Genomic DNA, 18,057 nt, shown 5'->3' on the forward strand with positions numbered 1-18,057 from the left:
GAAAAAAGTTTGTTGCTTGGACGATCAGTTTCAGTCTCTCTCTCTCTATCACCATTTGCTAACACCCAGCGGCCCTAGTGTGGCTGAACAGCGGACCGTACTGTTTCTAACTCTGTGTTGGTAAAATAAAGGGGTAATACAGCCACCATTGACAATAACTAAAAGGTTTATTTTAGATTTTAGGTGAGCACCAGAGCCTAATTTAGGGGAGACACTGCAGGATCTAAAAGTATGTAACATTACAAAATTATTTAATGAAATATTCAGTACGTTTATATTTAAGCAATAAATTGTACCAAAACCTCCATAGGTCTACTATTCTTTAAACTAAAGCCTATTATTTTAAACTAAATAAAAGCTGATTCGCTTCAGGAGATCTGTGAAGCTTTTCAAACAGAGGGTTCTGTTCAAGCCATTAAAGATCGGGGCTCCGGCGTTCACAATAGAACATACGCGGATGCGAGCACATATAGGCCATTAAGAAACTTTTTAAACGATTAAAGACATATTCATATCATCTTCTGGGTTTTGTTTTAAATTAATGACATCTTAAAACCAACTGGGAATATGTGTTTATTACACAATAAAATGTAATTCTGTCCGCTCTGACAAAATAAGGGTTAATTCTTTAATCAAGTCTCTGATTAAAACACATGAATGCTCGAACCGCCGTTGCCAGAGAACGTACGCTGATGCGCTCTTATGGGTTTAAGAACCTTAATGTTTAAGACATTTTGACCCCATTTCCTGGTTTTGTGTCCGATGCGGACCCCAAACTCTATGTGTTTATTATACAACAAATGCAATTCTGTCAACATTTCTAGTTTTAGAACGCCTCTGATTTAAACATGTGGGTTTTAAAATGAAACGGCGATGTGACTTTTATGACAAAAGCTATTCGATCTTAATTTTTTGTTTTAACATCCAAACGTTTTTATACACAAGCCATAATTAAACATCTAGGTGTGTATGAGTAAGTTTATATCTAATGTCACATGATCAGCACCAAGTAGCGCTTGTGTCTGTGTGTGTGTGTGTGTGTGTGTGTGTGTGTGTGTGTGTGTGTGTGTGTGTGTGTGTGTGTGTGTGTGTGTTTGCTTGCTTGCATGGGGGTCTATGATGTCTCTGTTTGTTACTAAAGTTTTGATATTAAGTCTGTGTCCTCATTGACAAGAAGTAAAGGGGTTTTTAGATTTAGTCTTCATTACACAGATACTGTTTAAATCATGTTATCCATTATTTGCAATTTAAAGAAACTTAAAAGGTTTAAGACATTTTATATCACATTTTGGTGTTTATTTTTAATAATGTAGCCTTAAATCCAGCTGTTATCCATTTGGGGAATAATAAAATGTATGCATATATTATTTATCAAAGTTGACGATGTTATAAGCCAGGTTGTCACTAACGTGACAACAAACATTTCTTTAAAGACAAAACATTTAACAAAATTGCCATGGCTTACAGAGACACACTAGACTTTTTTTTGTGTGTGTGTGTGTGTGTGTGTGTGTGTGTGTGTGTGTGTGTGGGTTTGTTAAACATGATTGTGTGCTACCATTAAACTATCTATATCAACAACACCAGATAGGATGTACCTCTACATAACAGTAAAATCATGTACATATATTAATTAGGTAAACCTTAACACTTATTTAAAAATAAAAATATACTATTCGAACATCCTAACCTGATATTAGGTTAGATTAGGTTTTAAGGTCAATCAGCGTCTTTAGCTTTACGACTTACAGCACAAAACCCCCCAATGACAGGAGCAATGACAGGATTTTTATGAAGTGGAGCAGACCCTTGGTTTGCCTGAGGGGTTAGGTTCAACTTAGGTTAACATCTATCAGTGCATAATAAGCAAACATGAAATTATATTTTACCTATGGATTGTTACTGATGTTCATAGTTTCGCGTATTTTTCTGAAACAAACTTTTCTTTTTCAAACTTAGGCAGTATTCATACATTAGTCTTTTTCATACAATGTAAATAGATTTCTGCACTAGTGTCAACTTATGTGTGAGCTTTTTGTAAACTCATCAGACGTTCTTAGGTGTCTTTTATTTGTTAGTTTTCTTCGCTAGTATCAACTTATGCCTGAGATTATTGTAAATTCACTAGATTGTTCTTGGGTGTATTTTTTCTTAGGCAGACGTTTTCTTTTCAAACTTAGGCATTCATCATACTTTTGTCTCTACATACATTTGTTCAAAGTTTCTCGTAGCTAGTGTCAACTCATGTCTGAGATTTGTAAATTCATCAGATGTTCTTACATGTGTATTTTCTGAAACAAATTGATGCTTTTCAAACTTAGGTAGTCATCATACTTTTGTCTCTACATACATTTGTTCAAAGTTTCTCGTAGCTAGTGTCAACTCATGTCTGAGATTTGTAAATTCATCAGATGTTCTTACATGTGTATTTTCTGAAACAAATTTATGCTTTTCAAACTTAGGTAGTCAGCATACTTTTGTCTCTACATACATTTGTTCAAAGGTTCTCGTAGCTAGTGTCAACTCATGTCTGAGATTTGTAAATTCATCAGATGTTCTTACATGTGTATTTTCTGAAACAAATTTATGCTTTTCAAACTTAGGTAGTCAGCATACTTTTGTCTCTACATACATTTGTTCAAAGGTTCTCGTAGCTAGTGTCAACTCATGTCTGAGATTTGTAAATTCATCAGATGTTCTTACATGTGTATTTTCTGAAACAAATTTATGCTTTTCAAACTTAGGTAGTCAGCATACTTTTGTCTCTACATACATTTGTTCAAAGTTTCTCGTAGCTAGTGTCAACTCATGTCTGAGATTTGTAAAATCATCAGATGTTCTTACATGTGTATTTTCTGAAACAAATTTATGCTTTTCAAACTTAGGTAGTGTGGGATTTTTATGTTGTTTTATTAATCATGTTATAATTGATATGTGCCATTACGCTTTCTGTGCTGAGATATGTGAGTAAATGTCTGTGTGAGTGGAAAGTTACCAGCTTTTGTGTGTGTGTAAGAAGCTTCAAGGAGAAACAGCATGAGGAATTTACGCCTGGCATGGATCAAGATAAGAGAGAGGTCTGAGGGGGAAAAGTATTTAATGATGTTATTAACTAATGCTTTAATATTCACAGGATGAAATATGCAATGCATTTCTTACTTAATCAGTATTAATCATTGAATAATTGATGTAATAAATATAAGATGTTGTCTTTGATAAATGTGTATTAACCAATGAAATGAAGGTTGCATATAGAATAACTTAATGGGGGCAGGGCAGCTCAACCTTGAAGAACAGAATCTCCTGTGTGTGTGTGTGTGTGTGTGTGTGTGTGTGTGTTTTCTTTCCTAACAGATGGTTTTTAATAATGATTAAAGTGTTTGCTTAGAAGTAGTATTGCAGTAAAAGATTTAATATGTGTTTATCTATCTAAAGAAGTTAATGTGTGCCTTATTCATATAACCAATTTTACAAATAATGAAATGATGTCATGATATTGAAATATGTTTTACATAATAATCACTTTCATCTTACAGCTTATGTTTTTTATAAATGAATGTTTTATTAATGATTTGTTTTTAAGAAAGCATTATAACATGCTATTCAAAGTGGAGGAGTACTGGAGAGGAACTGCAGGGCTCCCAGGGATGAGAGGAGAACAGTTTGTTTTTCTTTGTCTATGTGTGTCCATCTTTGCCTACAGGCTAAAATTGGGTGTGGTGATGGAGTCAGATGGACGAGGGGAACGGCCTTTGTGGGTGGAGATTTTCTGAAGAAAGATCGACGTCACATATTTTATAAATAAGCATGTTACTTCCTGAGCTGGTTGTTCGCTACTTGAGAGGACCCAGCGCTGTTAAACTTTTTCATATCTGATCAATAAATATTTGAACTTAGATATTTGTATCTTTTGCCTTTCCTCTAAATTATGAACATGCAAATGGACGCCTTAAAGTCCAACAATTGGTGACCGCCGACGTTTTGTGGAGGGAAAGGAGAGAGTGAGAGGAAGGAGGGTTTCACATTGAAGAAAGGCGAGTAAGGGAGGGCTCCATTTCAACACAAAATGAGCGCTCTACTGAAACAAGGTAAGCAGAAGCCTGTTTTATCGAATTCTGCTATTTGGATATACCAAATTACTTGTGTTGATAAGGAGATCCGAACTGAATTACAAATTTACATTTTTGTAAATTGATCAGAGTGAAAAACTTTTATTTTTATAGATATTAAGAGATTAATTGAAATTGGGTTGGAGGCCCTTAGCGTAGTAGACGCTATAAAGTACCAATTTGGGTGAAAGGCCCGTTAGGTGAAAATCCTACGAATACGGTTAATGGCGGTGTAAGTTAACAGAATTAAATATAAGGTTGAGGATTCCTTTAATACATTAGGTGTTATAAAATACCGACTCGGTTGTAGCCGTAGGGGGTGTACAGCAGCCCGTGAGGTGTAAGGCCTACGAATACTGGAAAAGAAAATTGACGTCTTACTGTTATTGTTGTGGTTTTGTCTGAGAAATTGTATTGTAATAGTATTTGTACCGTGTATTGAACGTTGATATATATATTATGGCTGAATTTCAGAAAGAGTGTGATGAATATGTGTGTTCACCGGTGTATGTGCCATGGCAAAAAATAATTCAATTAATGATGGCCCAAACTGATCCTAAAGATGTTGAGAAAAGACAGAAAGAGGTTGCATTAGTTAGGGGAAGTTGACAGTGGTGCAGCTGCAAAGCCAAAGGAAGTTAAACAAGGAAACAGTCAGCCAGACTCAAGTATGACACCTACGGCTCCTCCTGCAGCTCCACCCCCAGTGAAATCGATCTACCCCTCCTTGCACACACCTAATCCTTATGAGAAAGCCAAAGCCCAAATGAAACAGCCTGTTTTTCAAATCAATAGTGGTGAATTAAATGTAGATGCAGATTTTATTTGTGTGAAAATGTAGTGTGTCTGTGATATAATGAGTCTGTTAAAACCATAAATGGGATTAAGCAAAATCTAGCAGAAAGACTGAGGCGAAGCTTTGAAAGAAAAACAACAAATTAGAGAAAAGAGTAGAGACCAAGTTATTAAATGTGGAAATAAAGATGAACAATTAAAAAAAGGACAGAAAATTGTTAAAAGGTGAATGAAACAGATAGATTGTATAAAGGAAAAAAAGATTTAACAAAATGAAGAGGAGTCTTCATCTGATGATGGAAGGTGGTCACAAGATAAATTTTATTTTTAAATTGAAAGGCAATATTTTGCATGGGTCAAGCTGAAACCTTGTGGGCTGATTATTCCCATCCTTTGACATTCAAGAAAGTGAATAAAAGCTGGCAATGAAAAGACAGTGGCAAAAACTGTGTGTGACATCAAAGTGTTGGAGTTGCAAAGAGAGAAGTAACTCATAAACTGGACTGAGAACACATTCTATTTGAATGGGACTATACTTAAACTCAAGCAGTGAAGGGGGCACTGCATATGGTCAGAGACATTTACAAGGATGAAACACCAAAAAGACTGAGTGGAATCCAGAAAGAGACTAACAAAGACAATAATGTTCTTGGAGGCAAGAGAAACTGGACAATACTTCACTGGACACTGAACTTTTTCATCTTCATACGAGCCTTTGAGTGAAAAGGGGGAAAGAGTAAACAGCCGTTCAATGTTTAGTAAAGACCTTGTTACTGTAGGGACACAGACAATCTTTATGAGAAAATCAGCTAGACACATTTAAAGGCTGATCAAGAACTTTGTTGTTAGGTGTGACTACCTGTTCTGAAATCAAATCAGACTCCTATTAATCTGACAGGAAGAAATGCATAATTGAATTTGGTATCTACAGAGGAAGTCAGAACTCCACTGATGGTACTGTACTGAGCTACAAAGCAAATATATATGGCATAGCACAGCTATGGCAGAAAGGAAATTAAAATAGATAAAAGAAATACATTGAAAAAGAAAAAAAGAACAACATAGAACACTATAAACGGTAAACAAGAAAAGCTGTGACAATAGAAAATAACTGATTATTGTAACAAACTTTGTATTTAAGGAAATTGCCAGCCCAGACATCATATATGTGCATGAAGGTGTTCACATGGCAGATCTAATCACTGAGGGTGAGCCACATGATTGGATACCATTGACTGATATACAAATTATTGTTATTGTAATTAATTATAATTGTTATACCATTGACTGAAAAAGCAAATAAATTGAGAGATGGTTTGTTCGCGGTACCACTGACAACTACCCAACCGTTAATCACACTGTTTACAGATGGTTGTTGTTTCAGAGCAGCAGATGACACATTGAAGGCAGGCTTTGCTGTGGTTGAGTAAGTTGTGGGTGATTTTGTAACACGACTGAGTGGTAGGTTGAAAGGTAAACGGTCAGCACAGAGAGCTGAAATGACAGCTGTTATCAAAGCCTTGCACTACACTGGTGAAGAGAGGGTGATTGTTTATAGTGAATCTGCATATGTGATTGGTGCAGTATATATGGAACTGCCATATGGCAGATAGGTGGGTTTGAAACCAGGAAAGGCCGGCCTATAGTAAATGCTAGCAAAGCCTGACACATACTACAGGCTGTGAAGATACCTAATGAAGTGGCTGTTGTCAACTGCCTAATAAACCACTTATATCCCCAACCATGGTTTCCCAAGACAAAGTTAGATCTGACAAAATTGACAAACAAGCACTGGAATTGACATATAGTTTCGGGGCTGCTTATCACCCCAATGCTAGAGTAAAGCTGAAATACTGAACCTGACTTTGACATTAAAACTTGACTTGACAAACTGTGCACAGACAAAAGTAACATGGCTTGACGAATTACCAATTGCATTAATGTCTATTCGCTCTTCTGTTAACAGGATTTCTGGTTTCACACCCTTTGAATTGCTTACAGGTCGACAGTTTCCAGGTCCAAGGCATGACGTGGTGCAGGATCCCATCCTGCCTCTAACACATGACGTTTCATCTGACAAACTAACTGCTATGATTGAACATTTTTCCTGACAGGCTACCACACAACGAAATTGTGAGAACGACCCAGCTGTTATAAACAGTGTTGGGTGTAACTAGTTACAAAGTAACTAGTTACTGTAATAATATTACTTTTTTCAGTAACTAGTAGTGTAAGGCATTACCTGTCTGAAAATGGTAATATTATTACAGTTTTCCTGAGCTAGTTACTTGAGTTACATTCGCCAGTAGCACCTTCATCACAAAACACAGAGAACAAAAGGGAAGGGGAGGTGGGCGTGAATGGAACAGTGATTGGTCTAAGTTTGGCACGAGGTATCATTTACCATCACCGATTGGTCGACACCCGGCAGCCAGCAGCACAGAGCGGCAGCGGCACACTCAAAGACAGATCGGGTAAATGGAAGCGTCAACAACGGCAAGCTCTTTTTCAGAGGAAGGTTCCCAGCAACAGAAAGCTAGTGGAGATTCAGTCATATTTTATTATGTTCAACGGAAGGAAAATAACTTGACGGTGAAGTGCACACTCTTTAATGTTTCTCCGAACGCTGTGCCCCACGTCCGGTAGTGGGTAAGGAAGCCAGCATTTTCTTGGCCGTGGCTTGCCCAAATAAACATTCTTGTCCAGAAAAATATGTAACTAGTAATATAACTAGTTACTTTCTCCAGGGAGTAATAAAGTAAAGTAAGGCATTACTATTTTTGAGAGTAATATGTAATACGTAATATATTACTTTTTTGAGTAACTAGCCCCAACACTGGTTATAAATGATGTTTGGGTTTTTAACAGACACAGGTGTGGACCTGAGGACTCAGGTCCAAGAGAGGGAGAGTGTTGAAAGTGAAAGTGAATCAGCTGGAATACAGAGAGGACAAACAGGAAGTGGTAACACATCAGTGGTAACACTCACACAACACCAACAACAAAGTCAATAAACACACTGTAAAATTGTGCATAAAAAAGGTGAAATTTTTTCCAGCCCAGTAACAGAACCCCTAGCACACTGTGTGAGTGCAGATTGTGCCTATGGAGCAGGTATAGCCGTACAGTTCAAAGCGAAGTACGGTACATAAAAGGTTGTAAGACAGAACAAACACACAGGTGAATGTGCAGTTACCCACGAGGACGACGGCAGATTGATTTTTCATTTAATAACAAAACAAAATTGTACTGATTTACCAACATATGAGAATTTTACCCACAGCCTCAGACGTATGAGAGAGTGGTGTGAGAAAGAAAACATAACAAGTGTATCCACTCCCCGGCTGGGGTGTGGCCTGGATAAATTGGATTTCCACAAAGTGCTGGAAATCCTGACAGAAGTGTTTAGAGACCTGAATATCACAATAACCATATATTCATTATAACCTGGGTAACTACATACCATATTGACCTTTGAATATTGACCTTTGAATTTCTTAAGTTTCTTATACAATTCTACAGTATTAATTTCATATTTCATTTTTTCTTTTCCTTTTTGAATTTACGATTGTTATTTGAGTATTAGCCAATAGGCATAAGTGTATTTTTTCCACAGAGATGAAGCTATATGGAAATTGGAAGGTTCTGTGGGCCCTAGGAGTTATAACTGCAATTATAGTCACCATAATATTTGGCATAAACAATGGAGATCCCTGTGTAACAGACTGATAGTGTCTGCAATAGAGAAAAAAGAAAATCCACCCAAATACAGCATGCCGCTATTAGGCCTACAGAACCTGGAGGATGATGAGGAGAAAATGTGTGACCTCTTTCAGAGGTCAAGAGAGGGAATTGTGGGATTTTTATGTTGTTTTATTAATCATGTTATAATTGATATGTGCCATTACGCTTTCTGTGCTGAGATATGTGAGTAAATGTCTGTGTGAGTGGAAAGTTACCAGCTTTTGTGTGTGTGTAAGAAGCTTCAAGGAGAAACAGCATGAGGAATTTACGCCTGGCATGGATCAAGATAAGAGAGAGGTCTGAGGGGGAAAAGTATTTAATGATGTTATTAACTAATGCTTTAATATTCACAGGATGAAATATGCAATGTATTTCTTACTTAATCAGTATTAATCATTGAATAATTGATGTAATAAATATAAGATGTTGTCTTTGATAAATGTGTATTAACCAATGAAATGAAGGTTGCATATAGAATAACTTAATGGGGGCAGGGCAGCTCAACCTTGAAGAACAGAATCTCCTGTGTATGTGTGTGTGTGTGTGTTTTCTTTCCTAACAGATGGTTTTTAATAATGATTAAAGTGTTTGCTTAGAAGTAGTATTGCAGTAAAAGATTTAATATGTGTTTATCTATCTAAAGAAGTTAATGTGTGCCTTATTCATATAACCAATTTTACAAATAATGAAATGATGTCATGATATTGAAATATGTTTTACATAATAATCACTTTCATCTTACAGCTTATGTTTTTTATAAATGAATGTTTTATTAATGATTTGTTTTTAAGAAAGCATTATAACATGCTATTCAAAGTGGAGGAGTACTGGAGAGGAACTGCAGGGCTCCCAGGGATGAGAGGAGAACAGTTTGTTTTTCTTTGTCTATGTGTGTCCATCTTTGCCTACAGGCTAAAATTGGGTGTGGTGATGGAGTCAGATGGACAAGGGGAACGGCCTTTGTGGGTGGAGATTTTCTGAAGAAAGATCGACGTCACATATTTTATAAATAAGCATGTTACTTCCTGAGCTGGTTGTTCGCTACTTGAGAGGACCCAGCGGTTAAACTTTTTCATATCTGATCAATAAATATTTGAACTTAGATATTTGTATCTTTTGCCTTTCCTCTAAATTATGAACATGCAAATGGACGCCTTAAAGTCCAACAGTAGTCATCATACTTTTGTCTCTACATACATTTTGTTCAAAGTTTCTCATAGCTAGTGTCAACTCATGCCTGAGATTTTGTAAATTCAACAGATGGTCTTACATGTGTATTTTCTGAAACAAACTTATGCTTTTCAAACTTAGGCAGTCTTCACACGGTTGTCTTTTCAGACGTTGTTCATAGTTTTTATTCGTTAGTGACAACTTATGTCTGAGATTTTGTAATCTCATCAGATGTTCTTAGTTGTATCTGCTCAGACAATATTATATTTTCAAAATTCGTCTTGTTTTCTTTTGTAAGTGACAACATATAGCTGTGATTGTTTTTATGAACACAGTTGGTTTCATTTCTGTAGTTTATGTAACACCTTTGTCAAACTCTTAAAGTTAGTACTAGCTGTTTAAAACAGCAATGCAAAGTGTGTTTTAGATTTACTTGCTAAATCTTTTACAAAAAAAAAAAAAAAAAAAAACTAGGATAGCAATATGTTTGAAGCTGTAACTGGTAATAACACCATTAGCTCGATGTACATAACAAAACCTGAAAAATAATAAAAGTTGATTAGGTGTTTATTTAGTAAATCTTTTAACATAAAGTGGAGAGTCTGTTGTATGTAACAACAAAGATGCGATGAAACAACGCAAAACAAGAGAGGGTACGTTTGTTAAACCACATATAAATTAAGATGCAAACAGCTACAACGTGGAAATGTTTTACATCTATTGGTACCGAATTTAAAAGCTATACGTCCAAACTATTTCAAACATTGCCACGTTGTAGCTGTTTGCATCTTAATTTATATGTGGTTTAACAAACGTACCCTCTCTTGTTTTGCGTTGTTTCATCGCATCTTTGTTGTTACATACAACAGACTCTCCACTTTATGTTAAAAGATTTACTAAATAAACACCTAATCAACTTTTATTATTTTTCAGGTTTTGTTATGTACATTGAGCTAATGGTGTTATTACCAGTTACAGCTTCAAACATATTGCTATCCTAGTTTTTTTTTTTTTTTTTTTTTTGTAAAAGATTTAGCAAGTAAATCTAAAACACACTTTGCATTGCTGTTTTAAACAGCTAGTACTAACTTTAAGAGTTTGACAAAGGTGTTACATAAACTACAGAAATGAAACCAACTGTGTTCATAAAAACAATCACAGCTATATGTTGTCACATACAAAAGAAAACAAGACGAATGATGAAAATATAATATTGTCTGAGCAGATACAACTAAGAACATCTGATGAGATTACAAAATCTCAGACATAAGTTGTCACTAACGAATAAAAACTATGAACAACGTCTGAAAAGACAACCGTGTGAAGACTGCCTAAGTTTGAAAAGCATAAGTTTGTTTCAGAAAATACACATGTAAGACCATCTGTTGAATTTACAAAATCTCAGGCATGAGTTGACACTAGCTATGAGAAACTTTGAACAAAATGTATGTAGAGACAAAAGTATGATGACTACCTAAGTTTGAAAAGCATAAATTTGTTTCAGAAAATACACATGTAAGAACATCTGATGATTTTACAAATCTCAGACATGAGTTGACACTAGCTACGAGAAACTTTGAACAAATGTATGTAGAGACAAAAGTATGATGACTACCTAAGTTTGAAAAGCATAAATTTGTTTCAGAAAATACACATGTAAGAACATCTGATGAATTTACAAATCTCAGACATGAGTTGACACTAGCTACGAGAAACTTTGAACAAATGTATGTAGAGACAAAAGTATGCTGACTACCTAAGTTTGAAAAGCATAAATTTGTTTCAGAAAATACACATGTAAGAACATCTGATGAATTTACAAATCTCAGACATGAGTTGACACTAGCTACGAGAAACTTTGAACAAATGTATGTAGAGACAAAAGTATGCTGACTACCTAAGTTTGAAAAGCATAAATTTGTTTCAGAAAATACACATGTAAGAACATCTGATGAATTTACAAATCTCAGACATGAGTTGACACTAGCTACGAGAAACTTTGAACAAATGTATGTACAGACAAAAGTATGCTGACTACCTAAGTTTGAAAAGCATAAATTTGTTTCAGAAAATACACATGTAAGAACATCTGATGAATTTACAAATCTCAGACATGAGTTGACACTAGCTACGAGAAACTTTGAACAAATGTATGTAGAGACAAAAGTATGATGACTACCTAAGTTTGAAAAGCATAAATTTGTTTCAGAAAATACACATGTAAGAACATCTGATGATTTTACAAATCTCAGACATGAGTTGACACTAGCTACGATAAACTTTGAACAAATGTATGTAGAGACAAAAGTATGCTGACTACCTAAGTTTGAAAAGCATAAATTTGTTTCAGAAAATACACATGTAAGAACATCTGATGAATTTACAAATCTCAGACATGAGTTGACACTAGCTACGAGAAACTTTGAACAAATGTATGTAGAGACAAAAGTATGCTGACTACCTAAGTTTGAAAAGCATAAATTTGTTTCAGAAAATACACATGTAAGAACCCAGGTAAAAAAGTAGTATACTTTAGTGTATTAGAAATATGATTGAAGTACATGAAGTATAAAACAAGTATGCTTCTACTTGTTGTACTTAATTTAAAGAGTATTTAATATGTACTTTTTAAAAGTATACTTCCAAAAAGATATAATTAAGTTCAACTTAACAGTCCAAAAAATAAGTATACTAATTTACCAGTAATTCAATTATCTTTTAAATGTACTTTTTGAAAGTATACTTCAAAAAATATGTAATTAAGTTCAACTTAAGAGTCCAAAAAATAAGTATACTAATTTACCAGTAATTCAATTATCTTTTAAATGTACTTTTTGAAAGTATACTTCAAAAAATATGTAATTAAGTTCAACTTAAGAGTCCAAAAAATAAGTATAATGAATTTACCAGTAATTCAATTATCTTTTAAATGTACTTTTTGAAAGTATACTTAAAAAAAGATGTAATTAAGTTCAACTTAAGAGTCCAAAAAATAAGTATACTAATTTACCAGTAATTAAAATATTTTTTAAATGTACTTTTTGAAAGTGTACTTTGTTGTCAATGTATTTTAAATTGTATAGAAGTTTATTTTTTTAAGTGTATTAAATTTGACATACTTAGAGTGACAATTCAATATACTTATGGGAAGTATATTTTTTGGAAATTAATTGTTAATTTACTTTTTTAGCATACTAGGATCTCACTTCATTAGAAGTGTGACTTCTGTACACTTTATACAGTACACTATAAAATAAGTGTATTTTTAGTTGCATATCAGAGTACTTTCATAAAATACGTTAGAATAATAAAATGTAGGCTATACACTGCATGAAAAGAGCTGTATCCAGACAAATACGGATGGGAAATCCCTGCTAAACTTTAGGTTTGCCAGATAAATGAGGCAGAGTGCTTGGAAACGTAATACTCAGAAGTAAACTCGTGAAACATCCAGAAACCTTGTGTATATGGATGTATACTGGTGGAAGTTTCTAGGAATCCTCACAGCTGGTTGTAAGGAGTGCTGGTTGTGAGGTGTGAAGGGTTAATGACAGAGTTGCTGTCTCTGTTTTCAAAGCTGGGTGGGGGGTTCAAGGCAGCACATAACATAAAAACATTATATATCTACAAGTGTGTTTACTAAATACATGTATTATTATGCTAATGTAATTTAATTGATAAAGGTTTTTTTTATTTAAGAAAATCTGAGCATCACTCAAAATAACTGTCAACATGTTTGTCAACTAAACATGTTTTGTAAACGTTATACATTTTATAAAAATATTTAATATTTTTATTATTGATAAAGTATAAAGAACAAATCAGTGTGAAAACGCAGATTATAAAAAGTACATAAAGTGCCAGCAGAGGATCCAAAATAATGAAAAAAAAAAAAACATCCAATGCAACTTGGAAATTGTAGTCAAAATACATCTACAGCAGCATGCTAAAGCAGTACCAACGCCAGGGCAAAAGACTCAAATTCCCAGAATGCACCTGCACCCACCCATTCATTCCCACCAATCAGGATCAACGGCATTTTTCAAACCGCTACTGACTTGTTTTCATGCTAAACAGTACGGCTGAGGTAAGTTTGACTTTCATTCCTTTACATCGCGCAGATCTGTTCCATATTTGTTCCTATTTTGTTCTTCACTGTGATTATTTTTGTCTTTATGCGAGAAGTGTTTTAATTTAAAGCACACACAGGAAACATTAAGAGTAAGTTATACACTGTACACAGTAACGTTAGGAACTTGAACATGCGGTTTTTCAGTGAGCAAAGTAACATGCAAAATGCCTGATAAACGAATCAATTCGATGTTTAAAACTTTAAAAATAAAACGGCAAGATTACTTGTGTTGGAGATGTTCAGCTAACTGTAGCAAATGGCTCTTTCTGCTATTTTAAACGATAACCTTAGACGATTTCTGTTGTTTAAAAGCTCATTGCTGTAGGTAAGTTCTGATAGATGCTGCTTATTTTGCAAGCCTGTTTTAATAGCTTTATTCTGTTTAGTAACCAAGCCAGCTTCACTTTAAGTTTAAGATAAACTAACGTTAGATGTTGTTGTAATGAAGCTTGGAGTCAAAATATATTTTAAAGTTGTATGATTGTCTTCTTTTTTAATATGATGTCTATCCATGTTTGTGTTTACAGAGGTCATGTACCATGTGGTCGACCTTGCTGACGCTGAAGAGGTTTCTGTGTAAAAATGATGTAAGTTAAGTTTAATCTTTTAATTTAATATTGTTTTAATTCATGCCCATGTCATGCTGGCTACCAGTCAAATATCGCATACAATTAAAAATACTATTAATCACCAATAAAACCTTAAAAGGCCCAGCACCTTCGTATCTTAGAGAATTAATATCAGAATACAATCCAACACGTACACTGCGGTCGCAAAATTCTGGTCTCTTAATTTTCCCTAGAATATCAAAAGTGTCTAAGCTCTGAAATGATTTGCCAACTGGTATCTGTGAATCAGACACAGTCAATCACTTTAAATCTAAAGGGACACTTCACCCATTTGTATTAAGCTTTGTATCTTTAGAACCCCAGTCATGTTTTTGAATGGTCATGCATCATTTCCTGAGACAGGAGAAATACAGATTTCAGTGTTGCACTTCCTTCTTTCAATGATGTAAAAAATTATAATTTTGCATCATTGAAAGAAGGAAGTCCAATATCTTTGTTGAGGTGGTGAGACTACAAACACCCCTTTTTTAGTCAAATAGGCACCAAATTCGAAATGTATGTTACATTTCCACTACAAATATGAGACACTTTCAATAAAGATTAATGTTTCTACAGGTGAAATGCTCCATTAAAGGATAATTCTGGTATTTAACACTTTGAGTCTTATTTCTGGTTTGTTTTGGATGAATTACAGTGATGGACACTGTAATTTTGACAATGGGTCGTGTCTTTTTTTGACTCGTTTAGAAGCGTCTCTTCACTGCTTCAGAGTGGAAGTCAAGGGTCATGCACAAACATGTCATTAAAACAACACTTAACCTTCATTTTCAAAACTGTCCCTTACGAATATTAACCATGGTTTTATTGTGGTAAAAGTGTAGTAACCATGTTTTTTTTGGTCAATTGATTACTATGAGCAAAACCATGGTTTTACTACACTAACCATGGTTTAACTATGGTTTTTGAAAACCATGGTTGTCAAAACCATTGTTATTTTGTGGTAGCTATGGTTTTACTACAGTAACCATGGTTTTTTTGGTCTTAACTGTAGTAAAACCATGGTTAATTTTCGTAAGGGGTGCTACTCACCGAGTGGTTCTTGGTGTTCGTTGATGATTAAAAACAAGTAGTGTAGCGAAATACAGTTTCTGTGGTGTTTTATTTGGCATTTTGTAAAATTCCATTGACTTCTCTTGGAAGACTCATTGCTCGCTGATATATCACTCTGCCGCCGGAAATGGAAAGGGTCTGTTTACATCTGGTTGTAGTTTTTTCGCTCGGTTTCTCTCAAAAGGCTAGCATGAGCAGAGCAACTGTGCCCTCGGAGTAGGGCACAAATTTTTCCCATATTTGATGGCTCAGTGACCAGCCTTAGGTTTGAATTTGAGCTCGATTGTGACTGACTATACGCTAGACACCAAGTTCCGTTCAGCATCCTTGTTAGGCAAAGTGGTTGTCGCCATCAAGTGGTCAAGAGTGTGCTAACGCTTCAGACTCAAATATAGAGCGGAAGTATATACGTGGTTGTGAGGTGTCTGAAAAAATAGATCCACTATAGCAAATAACACGGATTGAAATCATACATTGCTCTGATATATTTGTTTTTAATCATCAACGAACACCAAAAACCACTCTGTGAGTAGCACAGTTTTGAAAATGAACGTTAAGTGTTGTTTTAATGACATGTTTGTGCATGGCCCTTGACTTCCATTCTGAAGCAGTCAAGAGACGCTTCTAAACAAGTTAAAAAGTCAAGACACGACCCATTGTCAAAATTTCAGTGACCATCACTGTAGTTCATCCAAAACAAACCAGAAATGAGACTCAAAGTGTTTAATACCGGAATTATTCTTTAAGACTTTTTTTCTTTAACAAAGCATTCACATAATTTGTCTAGTAAATTATACTTATCTCGCAAAAGTTAGCTTGTACGGAACAAAGCATTCACATAACTCGTCTGGGTAATTTACTAATGCCGCAATAGCTAGCCTGTCTGGAACCGAGCAGATATTAAAACACAACACTGTGTGACACTGCATTACATGTGAATGGCCCCTACGCTAATAGGATTTTGTTTCTCTCTCCCTGTCTCGTCCTCAAACCCGAGGACATTGAGACAAACAGACCAGTTCTGGCTGCCGTGGAGGTCAACACACCACTGATCTACTGGCTGCCCTTCAACGTGATGCCCAGCCGATGCCTGACCACCGACGGAACTAGGGCTGCACGATAAGTCGCATGTGTTTGTCAGGCGCATCTCCTCAGTAATGCCGGTTCCTTGATTAGTATTAAATCGCCATCAGCTGTTTTCAGATGTAGCAGCTTTAACTACACAGAGCCGTAGTTCACTGACAATCGGGGCAATTTCGCATTAATTATCGCGGACGTATCGGCTGCGATATGTATGCGATATGGCCCAGCTTGTCAGGGAACTACGGCTCTGTAGTTAAAGCTGCTCCATCTGAAAACAGCTGATGGCGATTTAATACTAATCAAGGAACCGGCATTACTGAGGAGATGCGCCTGACAAACACATGCGATTTATCGTGCAGCCCTAGACGGAACCCGTTAAATCTCCTTATCCGTTTACATCCCATATATATATATGTGTATATCTTTTCCTCCTAGGACTTTTTGTTCCTCCCTGAGGTTTTTCTCCTAGGGTTTTTTTAACCCCGGGGAGTCAAGCAACATTGGCTTAACTTAGCACCCTCTTGTATACGAGACATTATTAATTTGCTCACTTGTAAAGTTTATTCATAGCCGCTGTATTTTGCTACTTATATTGTCTGTCGATTTTTCTGTTTCCCCTGCTTCTTTTAATGTAAAGCTGCTTTGAAACAATTACAAATTGTGAAAAGCGCTATATAAATAAAATTGAAATTGAAATGTCTCTTTCCTGTTTTACAGATGCAGTGAGGGAGTGATTCCCCAACATCGAGGTGGCAGAGATCCGGGACCTTCTACGGAGGAAGTGCAACAATGCCAGTTACAAGGCCTCCAGTAGTTCAAATCAGAGCTAGATGTCCATATAGTACAAGTTGTTCGCAATTGTTCTCTTCCCGGCATTTCAAAGAAAGTCGACTGTTTAAGGTTCCCCATTTTGCCAATATCTGTTTTGTGTGTTACTTTTGTGTCATTAATAAAGATCCTTTTTTGAAATGCAGTTTGTAATCTGTTTGTGTGCATTTGAACTGAATTGTTATATTATACACTTGTAGTGTAACAGCAATATTCATGCTTAAGTATAACAAAATGGGGATAAAAGTACAAATTAAATATACTTAAAATATAAAAAATACACTATAATAATATTGCACTGAAAGTACGTGTCTATGATGTTTAGGTTATAATTGAAATTCACTTTAAAAACATTATTATTGTCATAGTGGGACACTTTAAAAGCACTAAAAATAGTTAGGAAGTGCATTTGTAGAGCACTTGAAATATTACAGAGGCATACTAAATTAACATAGTTTATACTAATTATAAGTATGATAGCAGTATGCACAAAATGTACTTAAACACAACTATAATT

The 18,057-nt window shown here is 35.2% G+C and overlaps 1 long non-coding RNA gene across 4 annotated transcripts; it reads left to right on the plus strand.

Annotated features, from left to right (window-relative positions):
• Positions 1-13,875: 13,875 nt before the first annotated feature.
• Positions 13,876-17,685, plus strand: LOC141280721 (uncharacterized). Of its 4 annotated transcripts, XR_012335028.1 has the most exons (3): positions 13,912-14,275; positions 14,478-16,783; positions 17,430-17,685. It is a non-coding gene; the product is annotated as an uncharacterized lncRNA (long non-coding RNA). The 4 variants fall into 4 exon arrangements; XR_012335027.1 differs by lacking the exon at positions 13,912-14,275 and adding an exon at positions 13,876-13,905 and having other exon boundaries at positions 14,478-17,685; XR_012335025.1 differs by having other exon boundaries at positions 14,478-17,685.
• The last annotated feature ends 372 nt before the right edge of the window (positions 17,686-18,057 follow it).

Source organism: Paramisgurnus dabryanus, chromosome 14 (assembly GCF_030506205.2).
Source record: "Paramisgurnus dabryanus chromosome 14, PD_genome_1.1, whole genome shotgun sequence".
In the NCBI taxonomy this organism is placed as follows: domain Eukaryota; kingdom Metazoa; phylum Chordata; class Actinopteri; order Cypriniformes; family Cobitidae; genus Paramisgurnus; species Paramisgurnus dabryanus.